We start from the raw sequence: 17,317 nt of genomic DNA, 5'->3' as shown, positions 1-17,317 counted from the left end.
TCTACAGAGCATCCTTCCTCAGCCAGGGCTGGGGAAGGGGAAGGCCAGCTCTGACGAGGGTTTCTCAAGGTTTTATACTCCCGGAGCACCCACAGCCCCTCATTTCTAGTACACATGTTTGGGTTGAAAGTAACATCCGATCTTACCTTGAATAATACAACTAACTACAATAAATATTTGTATTTCTCTTCTGTAAGTTTATGTACCCAGATAACAAATTGTTTTCTCTGCTGTTTGTGAAGTCCTTTCCACTGCATATGGCCAAAGAAAAAGAAAATCTTTTAAAAAGTAAATAGTTATCGTGAATCCTGCCCAAAAAGGCAATGGATGATTTGCAGTAGATAAAACATGAAACTACTTGTTTTAATTGATTTGATTACTTTTTGATAGCATTTCTTGAAATGGGCTGATTTTAAGGTCGATTTTCAACAACAAGTAGAACTCACCCAGATTTGTTCATCTTCATACAGCAGCGGACTATCAGTAACCAGCTATTTAGAACTGTCGTTGAAGCAAGAGATTAACAACTTGTACAGTATCTGGACAGAAAGATCTATTTAGCGCAGACTATCAGCTTGAACTGAAAGCATTCACGTGTGAACCCCTGAAGCTGCATTCTTTTACCTCCAACAATAAGACAGAAAATACAAATCAAATATAATTATATCCCACTACAAATTCTTATGCTCTTTAAACAAGCTGGTGAAAGGATGGCGCAATTTTCTCCACTAATAATATATTGGGAAATCTAGTCCTCATGCAGCACCACTCAGAAGCATTGAATTACACAACAAATTAATTTCGTTCTTTGCATTATGTATAAATTGAGTTGGGAGAAATATCATTTAACATCAGGGGGCTGTACGTATCCCAACCCACATACTTTATGATGAAAAAAAAAGTAATAAAAAAGAGGTGTCATTCAGAGAGAGGAGAATTTCATGGTTGGTAGCTCCTGCAAACAAAGATGCCTGATTCTTCTTTTAATGTCTGACGCTGATGAGCCTTGGATGCAGTATACAAATTTGTGGGTTGCAGTCTGATGTTGCAGTGGAGAACAAAGACAAATGAAACTACACAAGATGCTTAGAAAAACAAATGTACCAATATTGGATTGCATGCTGTTTCTGTGTTCTGGTGTTGTACAGAAAACAATCTAATTTTGCCTTTGTGTAACTTTCCTCCTACCAAAAGCTCTCAACGAATTCCTTAAACCATTATGTTGTTCCAGGCTTTATTCAGTGATTTGATTTCACTGCTTTAATCTAAGTGTGAACCTCTTTAGTAAATAGTGGGACAAAGCATCTGTGCTTCCAAAAGTGTTGGTGGATCATGTCAGTTTTATTTAGAATAACACCATTTTCATAACTGAAAAGTGTATATCGCTCTCAATGGGGAAAAAAAAAAAAAAAAGACTGGTCTCTCATATAAGTTACAAAACATATAACTAGCCAAAGTGGTCAAATGGTGGGCCACAGTCACCTGCATTATGCTAATACAATTTACATAGACAGCTGAAATTACTGGGAGGGTAGGGGATGTTGGGTAAATTTATTTGTACTATTTTAGGTGTCAGTCAGTTGGATCCAATTCTCCAGGCTTCTCATCTTGCAGCACTATTCCCCCAGCACACCAGATCTGAAATGCATCCACTCTGCTCTGACAACATCTTACAGTACCTGTGCAGAAGTCTAAATGATAACACAAGGTGCGTGAGGATGGAGAAGTACACCTCCTATGAATGCCAGCTTTATAGCCCAAGTCTTTCTCAAACACATAGTAACTCCTGATTTACTGCAGGGCAAATGACAGAAGAAACCAAGCCATGACATTAAATTCATGCATGAGTGTGAGTTAGCCCAAGGCAGGAATTATAAGAAAACAGCAAAGCAACAAATCCACAAAATCTTCTTTCAGCTCCAGCGCCTCCCTCTTCTCCAACACTTAAATCTTGGTGTCCTAAACTGCCATTTTTCAACTTCATTTTCCCTCCTTCTCATGCCTACAGTTGCCTTTCACAGCTTCCATCAGCAGTTCCCTAAGGATAATCTATCTGCCTGCCACACAGAGCCAACAGGAAATAAATGGCACGTACGGGAGAGAGAATTTCTAGAAGATTCCACGTCATGGCAAAGTTACATAAAATTGGCAACAAAGACAAATGGATAGGGATAGAATGGGTGGGGGGGGCAAGAAAATAGTGTATGAGGTAGCTCATCTAGAAGAGGGAAATCTATAGGAGGTCACATCACATAAATGTCTAAAAAGAGTGGGGGGGGAATTACCCACTCTTCATACACCGCATTTTAATTGTGAAGAGAAGAGGGAACAATCAAGCAGTTAATATGACATTACTATATCTTTTTAATACCTTATTGCACTTTGAGGGTAATATTTTCATTGAGAAAAAAAATACGTTATTTTACCGAGGAGACGTAGCCAGGCTTCAGCTGTCAGCAAAGGAACTCTGGAACTGCAAAAGCTTTTCACCCTACTGGTTGGCTTCCCACAGCTGTACGCTACTTTACGATGTATTTAATGACAAAAACGTGCGTTATCACTTTCATTCTTATTTTACAGTAGTGCAGCAAAAGGAGCCCATTTTTATTCTGGCAGAGGTATTATCAACAAAACCATAAACTAAGGGCCAAGAGAACGAAATTGTTGACCCTGCAGCCCCCCTGAAGCCCATGAATCTGCAATTAGTCAGAGGAGAATTTAAGGAGAGAATACTGTTGGGGGTCGCGAGTGTAGAGGAAGCCAGTAAGACCTCCATATCCCATACACTTGCATAACAATCTGGAAAGCAAAAAGCATTTCCGGAATTGTTGACGTGGCTTCTCAAATGTGTTCTCATCATTATCACACCCCACGTTATCCTCTGCCTGATTCTTTTTTCCTCTTACCTAGTGTAAGTGATCTTCAAGAATTCCTCATTTGCTCTTATTCTCATCATCTCAGTTCCAAAGTGGACCTAGCACTCTGAGCACCAAGTAAGTTATACTTACACTTTCAAGACGATGCACATTTGGGTTACCTGAGTAGAGAGTCTCTCACTACAAATTACCAACCATCTTTTATGCCACAGATAGTACATATGCAATGCAGCCATTCAACCCGCAAAATATCTTCTCTTCTAAATAGAGGGGAGCAAGCTTTATCTAAATATCTTCTCTTCTAAATAGAGGAGAGCAAGCTCTATCTAAAGCCATGTTATCAAGCAGGATCTTTAAAAGATAAAACCCAATAATTTAAGCTGATAATTGTCTCGCTATCCTTAGTTCCATTTAGACATTTGGTGTTAAAAAGAAACTAAAACATTGCTGACTTATTCATTAAAATAACAGCATTTTAAATTATATTAGTAGCCTACATCTCTTCATCTCAAAAATAACTGTTAATGAATCATGCTGGTATAAATAAGAAAGGATAAAAAAAGAACATATCCGCTTTAACAGGGGGTTATCTTTGTACAAATATGTAGGTGTTTGCAGCATTTGTAATGTTCTCAGTGGTTAATCCCATTGAGAAAGGAAGACTTGCTCACTGAAGAGGTTTTGAGGTGGATGGTTAAAGTAATATTAGCAATACTATACCTACTTCTGGCTCAAGACATTATCACTTGCATTGTAAAATGTTTGAAAATGTTGAGGGAAGCCCTTTTTTTGTCCACTGAGCGTAGCCTGTTTCTTGATGTTGCCTGCAGATTTCAGTTTTGAGATGGTGCACTGACAGCTGAGTTTAGATTTTCGGTAACAAGAATATGAAAAAGGACTCTCTTGTTTCTGTAGGTTAGTAAGACAGAGCAGGTAAACAAGATCAATTGAAAGAATAAAGAAGGTGCAAGCTTAAAACCCACTATCAAAAAGTAATCTTACATATATTTTATTTCAGAAATATTACCATTTATTCTTATGTTTCTGGTAGCAGTGGTAGATATAGCTACACGATATTCATTAATTCAGCAGAAAATGCATGGCTGACACCCAAGATATTACTGTGAAAACAGAAGTGTTCTGGATACTATTTGGCAGTCACACCCCCGGACATCATGAGTACTACAATAAAATTTGACTTCCGTGTTCAAGTTTCAAAATAACTCTGTTTTCTTCTGGACAAGAAGTGATGCAAATAAAGCTAGTAGAAAATGGCAATGCACATCCCTAAAAAAAGAATGGGATAAGAGAAAGGAGAGTAATTGTATAAATAACCAAATTGTTCTCTACTAAGCTATGGTATTTCAGGTGCAGATTCTTGACGTTCCAGAATAATCACAGACTGTGTGTTTAGGAGAGAAATCATTCTCGTGTCGGTACCTCCTGTACACGTGTGTAACTACTACATGTGTCCACCAGCACTTTCATTTGAGGAAGGATCATTTGGCACTAACCACCTAGATCCCGCCTGTCGTCATCTACAGAAGCACATCTAAACTAAGTTATGATGATTGTACTCACACATTCAAGGGCACAATTTCAGGTATGAGAATTTTAATAATAAACAGTATGTCTTTTTAAGCAAAAAAAAAAAAAAAGCGCATGAAGACTACATTACGTACCAAAAGAAAAAAGTAAGACAGAAGAGATAAAACAGAGTAACATAAAATACGTATTTCAGATATTACGCTAGGAAGCTTCAGCTGAGAAGCTAATTCAAATTACCTGCAATATTTTTTTTTCTACTAACATTTGGAATAGAGACCTAAAATGAAGGAAAGATCCAGCCCTCGTCTCTACTGGTGGACACCATACCCAGTTTCACCAGGAACTTGTGGTGCAGCAGTTGTGCAAGCAGCCCCCAGCAGCTTTGGCTTCTGAGGAACCACTGCTTCTAGACAACATACAGGTGACCATAGTCCCCAGAACACCTCCATTGCAATGGGGGACAGAAACACAGACAAAGATTATTCGCAGCCCCCATGCCGTGTTCTCAGTGGAGGTCAGGAACACCTAAGACCACTCCCTCAGCTGGCTGATGACTGGTTCAAGGGTGGTGAAACAGAACGAGAATAAACGGAAATTCATGAAGTTGGGGAAAACTTTTCTAGAATCACTGCAAAAATAAATTTTCTGTAAAGCCTTAATATCTTTTTCCTGGTCTGGAATTCAGTAAGAAATTTAGAAATGATTCACCCTAAGCCCCCCTGGCTAGGACCATGCTTTCCTTTACATTGGGAAGCGGCAAGGAACATCAAAGGAATTATCAGCAGAAAAGGGAAGAGAAATAAATGGGACTCACAAGACACATCTGAGGTTAAGCAATAAAGTACAAACAGAAGCGGAAAGACTGGAAGACAGGAAGAAAAGACAGTGGAATTCCAGTGATTCCCAGTGAATCTGAGAGATATAATCTGAGAGAGATTTTCAATGGAGAAAATGAAAATGGATTACTGCTTTAAGATGCTTAGGAATCACAGTACTCAATGACTCAGGACAGAGTACGCCGTGTAGCATTTAAGCAAGAAAGCAGCGTACGTTTGGAGGCTGCACATTGCACGAAGGAGGAAGGTGCAATTCCTACAGCCGCTTCTCAAATCTTATTCGGTTTCTGAATACCAGACACCAGTTTAACATAAAGATTTATCAAACCATATAGCACCCAAAAGCAATACAGTAAATCATTAAGATGCAGGAGTGACTAATTAGTGATTTAAATTTATACAGGAAAGACTATAAAACTAAACACTCTGAGCAAGCTCCTATACCATTCACAGAGTTTTGACACTGGCTTAACTGGGAAGAGATGCACTTACTCTACAGGTTGTTAAGTAACGAATGATTGGAAAGACACGGCTGCTTAAATCCTAATCCCAGTAAAGGTGGTATATCTTTTGCTAGGGACTTTAATGGGACCAGAATTTCAGTCAAGAAATAAAGGAACATTTGAATGATGCAAAATAGTGGACTGTAACAGAGCGATAGAAATGGATCGATGTAGGATAACTAGAAGAATAGAACAGTATAAAAGCCTAGAAGGTATTTGAAAGTATTTCTCCTCTCCCCCTACCATTCCTTTGAAGAATCATAGTTCATGGATTTTTCTAAGCACATAACTGGGGAGAGCAAACAGGGCACAGCAACAGCTCCCAACAGTGAGCTAAGCTGGAAGGCAGGTAGTTCTCTGCAGCCCGTCGTGAGCACAAGTCACGTTTCAAACTCGAAGCTGTACGGAGCCGTGCAGCTTATCCTGCCTCCCCTGCTCCCCTTTATTCTAGTGCAAACTAGGCTTAGCAAAATAAACGGAAAAAAACAATTTGCTTCTTTGACCCACCAAGGGAGCGGAATAATCTGCGGAGCAAAAGTGAAAAGTTTCACAACTGTAGACAGAAATTACTGTGAATCTTACTCTCCGGAGTATAACTCCAACAGAAGAACAAAGCCGTAAGCCTTCCATTTCATTATTCAAACTTTGTCAATATTTCAACAGACAAGGTTCAAAATATTGACTAGGAAACTCATTTTTAAACAGTGGTCCACTGGTCCATTATCTAAAAGAACAGGCAGAGTTTTCTTTTATTTAGTACTTTTTTCAGCTTACATGACCAGGACACTTAGCATTTAAAGTTTGTTAGGTTATTTTAGAAGAGACTGTATGCGAGTTCCTGATCATTAACTGAAAGGAATGGATAATCTTTCCTGAAAATATGTATTGATAGTGGTAAATAACTTCGTAACGAAAATACAGATTCTCTCTCCTTATCATCAGCTTCCTCTAGCTCAATGTGGATTTTATTGTAGAATCTCACTAATTAAGCCTCACCGACTGATTTTAACTTTCATCTGTGTTCCTTAAAGGGCTGAACTGTCAGGGCTACTGTTGCTATGCGTCATTATGGCTGGGAAAACCTTTGTCCGTAAATTCAATTGATCTTTCTGATCTATTCTGTCACTCTCCTTTACAGGAAAAAGGAATGGGGGGGAGGGGAAGCAGTAGCAGCTATCTCCTAACTAAAGTTCTGTGGCTGATGATAATTTTCTTGGCTTTTACAACTTTACTACTTTACATTTATCAATATTCTGCATTTTCAATACCTACCTAGTGTGGGTGGGGCCTAGAGTCAGTGATAGCAACCCCCCAAATACACAACTGTTAATGCCAGGTAAGAAACACGTCTTCACTACCAGGGAGCACTGTAAAGAAAAGACATGCAAACACGTACGAAAAAAGAGGAGAGAAAACCCCCAAGGTCTAGAGACTGGATTACCAGTGACGGATAGACCCCATAAGCATATAACAGTGGATAAAGGTAGCGTAAGAATGGGCAGTTCAGGAAACTGGCTGGCAGCAACCATCATCGCAGCTCCAGAAATGCCTGCAATGAATAAACCGGAGTAAGGAGATCGTGAAAGATGGCCGATGTTATTAAACAGAAATCTAAGAATAACCATGAGACAAAATTCAGGGAATAGTTTTAAAGAGTATGGAAAAATATGGAAAAGGCGATAAGAAATCATAACAAATCAGAAATTTAATATTAATGGCAATAATCACAGACAGATATTTCTGAGCAAACAGAGGTATAACACACACTAAGGACAGAAATTACGACTGCTCTCAATGGCAAACAGTCCCTCTCAATGGTCTGTTGATTTTAATAACTTCTCAAAATACAACGCATTCAGAAGAAGTTTGTAAAGAGCGCAAGTAAGACTTACCTAGCTTGATACTACATGCTAGAAACACGCAGGGAATTTGGGAGGATGCTAGAATGCCAATCACATTGCAAGATCATCTTCTGAGCTATTCATGCCAAAAGCAGGATGCTCTAAAGCAGCGATTTGTGCACACATTCATGCAAGCCCCACGCAGCTAGTGGGAATTTCAAGCATGATCACAGCAGAAATTTCTTTGGAGAACCAAGACCTCTAAGGTCCTCAAGCTTGTTAGGGGAAAAAAGTTATGAAAGGAATGGAAACAAATATTCTGAAACAACTTTAATTTTTGCTTCATTCAAGAACAGACCGATTTTTCTCGAGCATCAGGAAGGAGCTTACTCATTACTAATCTACAGGCATTAAAAATTAGTGTTCATAATAAGCTAGGAAGGACATTAAAATCATTTTTAAAAAGAGTACAAGTGCTAAGTAATTCATGTAAGTAACATAAGCACTTGAGTGCAGCAAGCGCAGAGCAAAATCCAGCAAGCTCTGTTGGACTTGGGCATTTCTGCAGCATATGCCCAGACCAAAGAGCCAAAGGGAACACGGTTCCCGCGTGATTTTTGAAGGGCGAGGAGGGTCTGGCAAGGCGAGCATTATGCTAGAGCTAACAAGCCATCCTTTACTCAAAGTACTCCATGCAGATTCACCTGAGAAGTCTCTACACAGTTTCAGGGTACGCCAGGTTGTCATTGCTCCAGACAAGGAAAGGTGATGGCCAGTGCTGCTAAGGCACGGGGGATGTACCACTAAGCATCTTTTCTAGGTCCATTTAATTGAATTCTGAAAGAGATACTTCAACGGGGCACAAGCATACAGCCAGTTCAAACGAACATCCTAAAATGTACCTTTCTACACCATTAGGCATCAACCACCTGTAAAGATGGAGCGGTTTTATGCCCCTAGTCACATGGTGTTTAATTGTAGTTAAAGTAATTCATTTCACCAGTCTCCATGTAGGTACATGTGGAGTGGCACTGTAGCCCCTCCGTACGGGAAAGATCAGGGGCCGTTAAAAACTGCTGTCTCAGAGGAAATGTCATGGGGAAAGAGAAGAGACAGAACCATAGCTTTTACACATGCAGGATGGGGTAAGATAGTTAATTAGAAGGTTTGCGATGGAGCGAAATGCCTTTCACCACACAGCCAAACAACCCCCAGACAGCCCAACTGCATTTGAGTCAATGATTTTGTTTGGTTAGTTAAAGGATGATGCTGAGGGCACTTTTAGAACTGGCGCAGCAGCATTTCAACCACCAGTATTTAAATGTTTCCCTCATTTAAAAATACCATTTAAGAGGGTTATCACCACATTTATGGAATAACTTTCACTTATTGCTTTGATTTTTAAATTTACTGCTACACCAAAAAACCACAACATTATTTGTACTCATATTTTGTACCTTAAGAAATCATCATTCAAGAGGACTGCACTTTTCTTTATAGGTATTTAAAAGCTAGTTTGACTAAACAAATATGTTTCATTTGCACAGTATTCTAGGAGGACTGGAAAGAAAAAGAACAATTAAATTGTACCCTACGGAAAAAGACCGACTTCTTTATTTTTCTTGAAAGTATCTAGATCTACACTAAGAAAAATCTTTCAAAAATATAGCCTAGAAAAATCAACATTTTCACCCACTGTGGTTCGAATATTCTAATTCTGTCCAGTAGCACGTATCTGAGAAAAGCCATCATTAGATCATTTTCTGTCCCATAGCAACCACTTTGTTTTCTCAGGGAAATAAAATATTTTTACATCCTTAGGCAATACCTTTCTCTGCATGGTTTCCTAAATGAAGCTGTTTGCAATCTAAGGCTAACATCACAAATTACACTGGGCTTCACAGAGATTTATAGCTATTTATGTGGAAAATAAAATGCTAGCCATAGGCTTTTCTAACTGCATATACGTGTGCATGTAGACAGAGAGTATTTCATATTTTATATAAAAGCCTGGATTTGTTAATAAAATAATGCTTAAAGTAACAGATTCAAGTCATTAGATGCTTTTACATTATTAAACAATTATCTAACAGAGAGCAATGGAAAGAAGAGAGAGGTAATGTTTTAATGATCTGAATGTGCAATGATAATTTAGGTCTGACTTTGCTGAGTGGTAAGAAAGTAAATAAGACACCAGGGACTATAAGCAGCTTGAGAGGATCTTCCTGTAACTGTCACAGCTGACAACTTCATGGTAATCCAAAAACTTCCGGGCTGCTGGCCAGAGCCACCAGTTCTCAAAGGAGGGTTCTCAGTACTTTACCAAAGGTCTCTGTAGAGCCGGCTTTTTCTTAAAAGGGGTGTTTAATTATTAAATCACACTAAAGTGACTATACCCGTTCTAAATAATTTACTGATGCTATTTTACTGTGCAAGGCACTGCTGAGGTTCCCTACAGGCATTACACAGAAGCAAATGAGAAGAGAGAAGTACCCAGCGTAGTAGTATGCCACCAAAATAATGGAAAAAAAAAAAGTCATAGAAGCAGATTTCCTACTACACTATGACTTACTGTAATCACATGAGAGCCTGGGTGCTGACCTGAATGTTGTCTCCATTCAAGCATAAAAGGACAATCATGAAAGAAGAATTCCAATTTATTTATGTATTTATTTTAATCCGGCAATCTATCATCTCTTTTCACGACTTAAGAATGTTACTGATTTAAATGTTGACAAAAAGGGGCACTGGAACGTACAAAACTCTCCCAGGGGAAACTGGAAACGCTTGAGATATGGAAGCCTAAACAGGATGCAAACACCCACACAAAATGCTGCAGGAAGATAGTAAACTGGAAAAATAAGATTCAACTAGCTCTTGTACTACAGCAGATCTTTAGCAAATCAGTTTTTCAAGATAAATTTTGAAAAATAAAACATCAAGGAGGTTACAAAGGGTGAAGCTTTGAATTTTCCTAACTGTTCATTAGGATTGGTGATTTCAGCAAAGATGAAATGTTTCCATCTCTATTTACCCCAGCTTTTGAAACCAAATACAGAAAGAGGACTAGCAGGAATCCATTTGTTCTCATTGTACAATTTCAATTTTTTGTCATTAAGCTTTAATGTAAGGAAAAGACATGATCTGAACAGTGTTTATTTCAATGATGATGCAATGTGATGGGTGCACTGCATAATGTCATATGATATAAAAGGATGTGTCCTGGAGTAACCTTCCTTACACATAGTGAGAAGCCTCTGAAAATGCAGGAGGCAGCAAACAGCTTTGAAGCCGTTACTGGAAAGTTGTCACTTGCTTTCAATAACTGACCAGGATTTGTGACTATCTAGCCTTAGTGGTTCAAGTTGCTCAAAAGCTTAGTTATGAAACTATGCCTTCATTACCTTCTGAAAGGCTCATCTTCTTTCATTTATTAAGATTTTTGTCATATAAGCACTGAGAAGAATGGTACAAAATCGACTTAAGGCAAGTTTTGTGCTCCTTCGTTTTGGGGCTGACTCAAAGCTGCGCTAATTAAACCAGAGCTCCCCAACGGGGCTTCTCGTTCCATCAGTCAGGGACGCCTGGACGATGGGGACAGTTCAGTCACGCTTTCGCTCTCGCTCTGCCTCCTGAACCAGGGAGGACTGATGTAAGAGCTTGCTGTGCTTAGGAACTGCTAAACCATCAGTTAAGTCAAGTCTGGATCTGCTCAAAGCTGCTAAAGAGATAAAAATTAGCAGAAGAAGGACTAGCAATTTTGCTTATCAGTTTTGCGACCCATTTGGGCATTTTAGTTTTCAATACTTCATATAAATTCATCTTCAGGTGCATGTTCATAGTTTTAAGAATTAGATCAGCTCTCAGTGTGTTTTTTATAGATACAAGATGATGCCCCATACTTTGTGTTTATGAACATTTTATCAGATAAAGGTGGAGCAGAATTAGGAACCCATGAGATTTTAATTCCTCGTTAAGCAATTGTCATGGCAGATTCTGACAAGAACAGAAAATGTCATAAAACTAAGCAGTCCTCAAGATAATTTCCAACTTCTAATAAAAACAGAACCCGGTACATCTATACATTTCATTACAAAGGCTGTAACCATGGTAGAAAACGCAGCACAATTTGATTCTGACAACCTGTAATCCTAGTTATACCACAGTTTGAATAATTTTTTTTTTCCAATCTCCAAAGCCACTACACTATACCTTTAAACCAAGAAAAACAAAACCTAATGAAACTGCATTGAAAACTTCCTATATTTTAGCTAGAGCTCGGGAGAAAGGCTTAAAACATTCCTATTACAGCACAGCTCACCACCATGTTGGCTGAACTAACGTAAAATGCACTTGAAAAGATACCTGGCTGGAGAAGAGAGTACGGAGGGCAACTGTGAGCAAACGATGGCAGGAGATTGGAGAGGCCCTGTCAAGTCTCCAGGAGGAGATAACAACATCCTACACTGAACAAAGAGTAGAGTAGCCACTGCAGAATATTTCAGAGGTTCACTAAACTGAGACATTTTCATAAAAATGTTGACTTCACTGTATTGAACTCTCCTCCAAAACCAAAACTGTTATTGAACATTTCTAAACAGCTCTAAGTGGGCCAATGCTGCGTAGGCAAACTTAAAAGCTGTCAGCCCTGTAAATACTGCAGTTACCAGGCACTGTCGGTCTTCGTAAATGCCAATCTAACAGAATCTACATCCCAACGATTTCTTATAGTATTGTGTAACTACACAGTGAGTTATTTTTTTTTCCTTTGAGACATAATGGTGACAATTGATAGTAATTAAATTTATTCTAACGGAATGTCTCTCACCAGGAGTTTAGATGACTTATCTCCAAACTTTCTCCAACAATCCAAAGGCTCTCCCCTATGATTTATTCCTCCAAATCATACTGTGCAAGCATTTAAGAAAACAAGTGATCTGAATTACATCTTACACTCATGATGGACAAAGTATTGGATAATTCATCCCTACTGCTTTTAAAAGAAGTTTATTTGGTTTTGAGCAAAATGTGAATGCGGCTTTTGTCGCTCCAACATGTATTTAAGTTCTGAGAATACTTCCTTTGATCCAGCGTCAAACTATTAGTCGCACTTGCTTCTGAAAGTCAGATCCACAGAGATAAAGAGCAGTTAAAGTGACAGAAGAGTACAAGCAAAGACACCTAAAATAACAATAAAGGACACTGAAAAATATAAGATTTGTTGTTCTTTTGTTAAAGTATTTGAAGGATTTTATTTCAAGTTTTGAGAACTTAATTACTCTAAAATGGCTTCTGTCACTCACTGCGCCATAAAAACTGGCTACGCATAGACCCAGACGTATGTACACATTTCCGCAGACAAATGGGCTTGCTGTAGGCATACCACAAGAACTCTTTATGTAAGCTTTCCTTGTCTAAACTGTTCTTGAGAAACACTTTACATGAAGGAATACAGCAAATCTGAGCTCGTATATTCTACAACCATTTTCCTACTTTGCAGAGTTCCTGGAATTCTGCATGGCTCGTGCAGACACCTTGCAAATCTCAGGGCAGCATCGAGGCCATTGTCTCAATTAAATGCCAAAGTCAGGATGTTCAAAAGGACCTCTATGTCCAAATTCTGTTGCTTCAGATAAAAATTAAGCAGCCATTTTCTTAATACTTAAAAAAATTCCAGCCTACATTGTTCAATGAAATTTGGAGTCTTCCTATTAACAACTGAATTGTAAACCACATTAAAATACATTAACATAAAGTAACATATCAGTACACATTAAGCAATAACCATTCTCTTAAAAGAACCTGTAAAAAACAAACTATCTGTATTCATAGAGATATTTATACATAATTAGTATCCTATTTATTACACATGAAAGTATTAAAATCAATGTGTTTTAAAGTTTTCACAAAAAACACAGTGCATCAAAATTAAATGGATGACACTATAGTGGACGTAAGACAGATACACTGAGAACTATTCATGGGGGACTACCCCATTTATTGCAATGAACATCTTAATATGTAGCCATATAGTTAAAAAAATAAAATCTTAATGCCTATTAGTCTCTCTCTCTCAATCTAGTGTCCTGGCAGTTTACACTTTTGACTTGCTGATTTGGTCCATACCATAAACCATTTCTTTTTTATGCAGAAGTTTTCTAATCAAAGCTGTCCTTTTTCTGCTGCATATTCACTGGGTTTCCCAGGAAAAAGGCACGTTGGACCTCGTAGAGTAAGTTACCTCTATACAGAACCCTTGCTGAAATGTCATCCACACGGAGACTGTGAGATGAGGTGCAGAAGTGCATTATTTTTCCTTGACAATATAACTACCCAGAACTCCTTGCAGTAACACCACTCTGGAAATAAGAGAGTGTTACTCTCAAAGGTGCCAAGAAAATACAGCCCCCTAGCACTCCGTTTGACGTACTGACTGGAATAATACAGCGTTTCATCACTACTTTAGGTGTGTGATTTCATATATAGGGACATTGTAAAAAACACATTAAGAGGAGATTATTCTATTAGTCCCAACGCATAGCATCTCACACTAAATCCAATTCCTCTCTTCCATCCATCTTTTCAATGTTCTGAGGCCCATGTGCAGAGTTCAGAGTCATGTGGAGCCCCCAAAGTCTTTAACAGAGACCCTCTTTATCTATCACCAACTGAAACGAACTCCAGACAACAGAACATGGGTCTGTGAAGCCTTTCCTTTTGGGAAGGCTACGCTCCTAAAATACCTCTGTGTTTTGCTGATTTTCCTTCACCAGGAATAAGAGCACCAAAATCAGGCCTTTCTACTATTGCCCCCAAATAGAAAAATTACCATGGTTTAACCCTTACCTGCCAGCAACAGATTCCAGGGGCTTCTACTTGGATATGGGAAGCAGGATCCTTTAAGAAGGGCAAGGAACGAAGGCAACATCAAAAAGAAGTTAGGTGTCAGAATTTTATTTTAAGGGGAAAATTTGAAAGCAGAAGTTTACGTAAGCGAAGCTCTTCTGATGGCATGATTTGGAAATGGAAAAGCGAGCAAAATAAACATTTAGAAGAGACGAGGAAGCAAACTATAGTTTCTCTTAGTTTCTCCTACTCTGCTGTCCCTGCCACTTTGCACATGAAATGAGGACATGAAAACCAGGTAATGGAAGGTAATGGAAGGCAATGAAGAATGTTCAATGCGGTTCAGGATGGCAGAGGAAGGTGACACAGGGTTTGGAAGACTGGAATATCTTAGCGATACACCTGGAAGAATGAGAAAGGCTCTGCTTTAACTGCAGTGTTTGGAATGACACATGTGAAAGTCAGGGACCGCTCACTGTAGTGGTGGACAACACACCAACAACATCCCCCGCCCTGCCCCAGTAGCATTGGAATTGCAGAATCACCGGCACAAAAAGATCACTTATCTTTCTGCAAAATAGCTTTAGTAGCATGTTTTGTAATCATTTCAAACTGAAATCACATCTTCTCAAAATACTTTTTCCTCTTTTTCCTCTCTAATATTCTTCAGTTATATTTTGAGAATTCGTACTGTACAACCTGATACTAGTAAAAAACTAACCCTTCTAAGAATGTGCATTTCTGCCCAATATGTTCTCTGCAATTTTCAGCATCTCTACATCAAACACTATAAAAAGTCCTCAAAATAGTCACAGGCCTGTTTTTGAATATTGATGGAATTCTGTTATCATAGCTATTAATCTATATCTGCTTTTTAAAGATTTGCACAACTTTGTGCCTTGTTTATGATACCTCTCCAATTTCACACGCTTTCAATCTTTTATCTTATGAAATGTCAGACTAGTTTAGTTTAAAAGCTTTATTTGACAATATACTTATCTACAGTTCATGTCTGGATGTCTGTAAATCCAAGGGATATTGCTACATTTGCAGAGTTTGGAAGAGTTGTATTTTATAAGACTGTTTTGTTCAGTAGCATGATTCTGTATTTTAGGAAGTTCTTTCTAACCACACTCCCACAGGGCTCTCATATCAAACATAATTTTCCAAAGTATTTGATAAGCCAGACACATCCCTGGAAATTTTCCCATTTCACATTTGACCATTCCAATTAAATATTTGTTTAGAATGACATAAGTTTTAGAGTTTTGATATTTTAGGGATCAAATTATGATCTTGACGAGATAATAATTATAAGCCTAACCACAAGCTAACAAGAACAATGGTTGTGCTTTAATTTTCTAGCATTCTGGAATATAAAAGGATATTTCCTAATAAACTGAAAACAGAGAAAAGATCGGTGACTGAGACAAATGTATATTAAGATACTCAAATGTCCCTTAGTAAATTAACAAGGGAAAAATTTGAAGTGGTTTTCCTACTAAGTGGATCATGGGCGGGTTTAAGTGTCGCTTCAATTATTACAGCATTCAATGTGTTCAGAACCACCTATATGAAACATCTCACACTATTATACACAAGAATTGCATGTATCTCTGCCTCGAGGCTGCCTGAGCAGGAAGGGATACCCCAGTTATCCCTCGGGCACATACTAAAGAATAAGGAGGTGCAAGAAGGAATCAGTGTTCCAAGTTGGTAAAACAAATTAACCTTAGTGGCAGGAAAACAAAAAAACCCAACCACAACCGTTCCCAATAGTTTTCAGGAAGCTTAAGCAGCAGGTACAACAATGTAACGTTGAAAGCTTGAAGGGGAGTCCCAAGGAAAATAAGCTCATAATGGAAAACTGGCAACTGACTTCTCCATTGTTGTAACAGGTATTCAAACGGAAAAGAAGAGAAAAAGCAAACATTGCCAATATTTTGGCATTTGTAGGAGTTATCCAAAAAAAGCGTATCTAGGTTCTTTACAGCTTTAACCCGAGAAAAAAAATGCACATTAATGCTGCAAAGGAGCTGACACTTCTCATCTGCAGCCCACTCAGCCAAGGAACATCCACTTATATACCCTCATGCATTATTCACCAGGAAAATTGAAATAATCTACCAGTGGTTAAGCAGCTCAGAATCAAATGCAAATCAAGGGAGCAGTTAAGAACGAGGATCATTCACAACCTGCTCTGAACTCCTGACACTCCTCCACACCGCAAGGCTGGAGGCTCCTGCTGGAGCCTCCCAGATCGTTCCAGCCTGGCTCCTGGCTGCTGCGGGTATTTGGTGCAACTCAGCCCACAAATCCACCCATTTCTGTAGCAATGGCAAAAGCACTGCCCCGCGCCCACGCTTTGAAAGGGAACTTGCTTTATTTCTATTCACGCAGACTCTTACTCCCTATCAATAAAGGTGGGTTCTTTGGCACGTACCTGAGAAAACCTGACTTTCTTCTCAGTTATTAAAAGCCTGTGTTTACTGTAGCACTGACTGCAATTATATTCATTCTTTATCTGACTATGAAACTTCAGGCACACAATAATCAAGCATAAAAAGAAATTTAAGGTATTTTAAAAAATTTTTCAAAGAAGTTACTGCTGTCACCATCTTCACTTTCAATAGTAAGAGTCAATGGGAATTACCTTACTCCAGGATTTATAACAATTATTTTATTAGCTTTAGGAGTATACAACAGTAAATTAAGATCAGACACAATAAATTAATTTTTAAATCACAGTGAGAAACTAGAAGCCCAGTTAGCCATTAAGAAGTTATACACCATTACTTACAAGCTAATGTGAACAGTAGAGAAATGCATAATTTTTGCGAGTTTATACAAATTACCCCAGACAAATT

At 38.5% G+C, this 17,317-nt stretch overlaps 1 protein-coding gene across 1 annotated transcript in view; it reads right to left on the bottom strand.

Moving 5' to 3' along the window:
- SHANK2 (SH3 and multiple ankyrin repeat domains 2) overlaps positions 1–17,317 on the bottom strand; it is a 315,102-nt gene that overhangs the window by 235,022 nt on the left and 62,763 nt on the right. The gene's annotated exons all lie outside the window — the stretch shown is intronic.

The sequence above is a fragment of the Charadrius vociferus genome, unplaced genomic scaffold, assembly GCF_000708025.1.
Source record: "Charadrius vociferus isolate BGI_N301 unplaced genomic scaffold, ASM70802v2 scaffold115, whole genome shotgun sequence".
NCBI classification, from domain to species: Eukaryota; Metazoa; Chordata; class Aves; order Charadriiformes; family Charadriidae; genus Charadrius; species Charadrius vociferus.
This window is presented reverse-complemented; position numbering and strand designations above follow the sequence as displayed.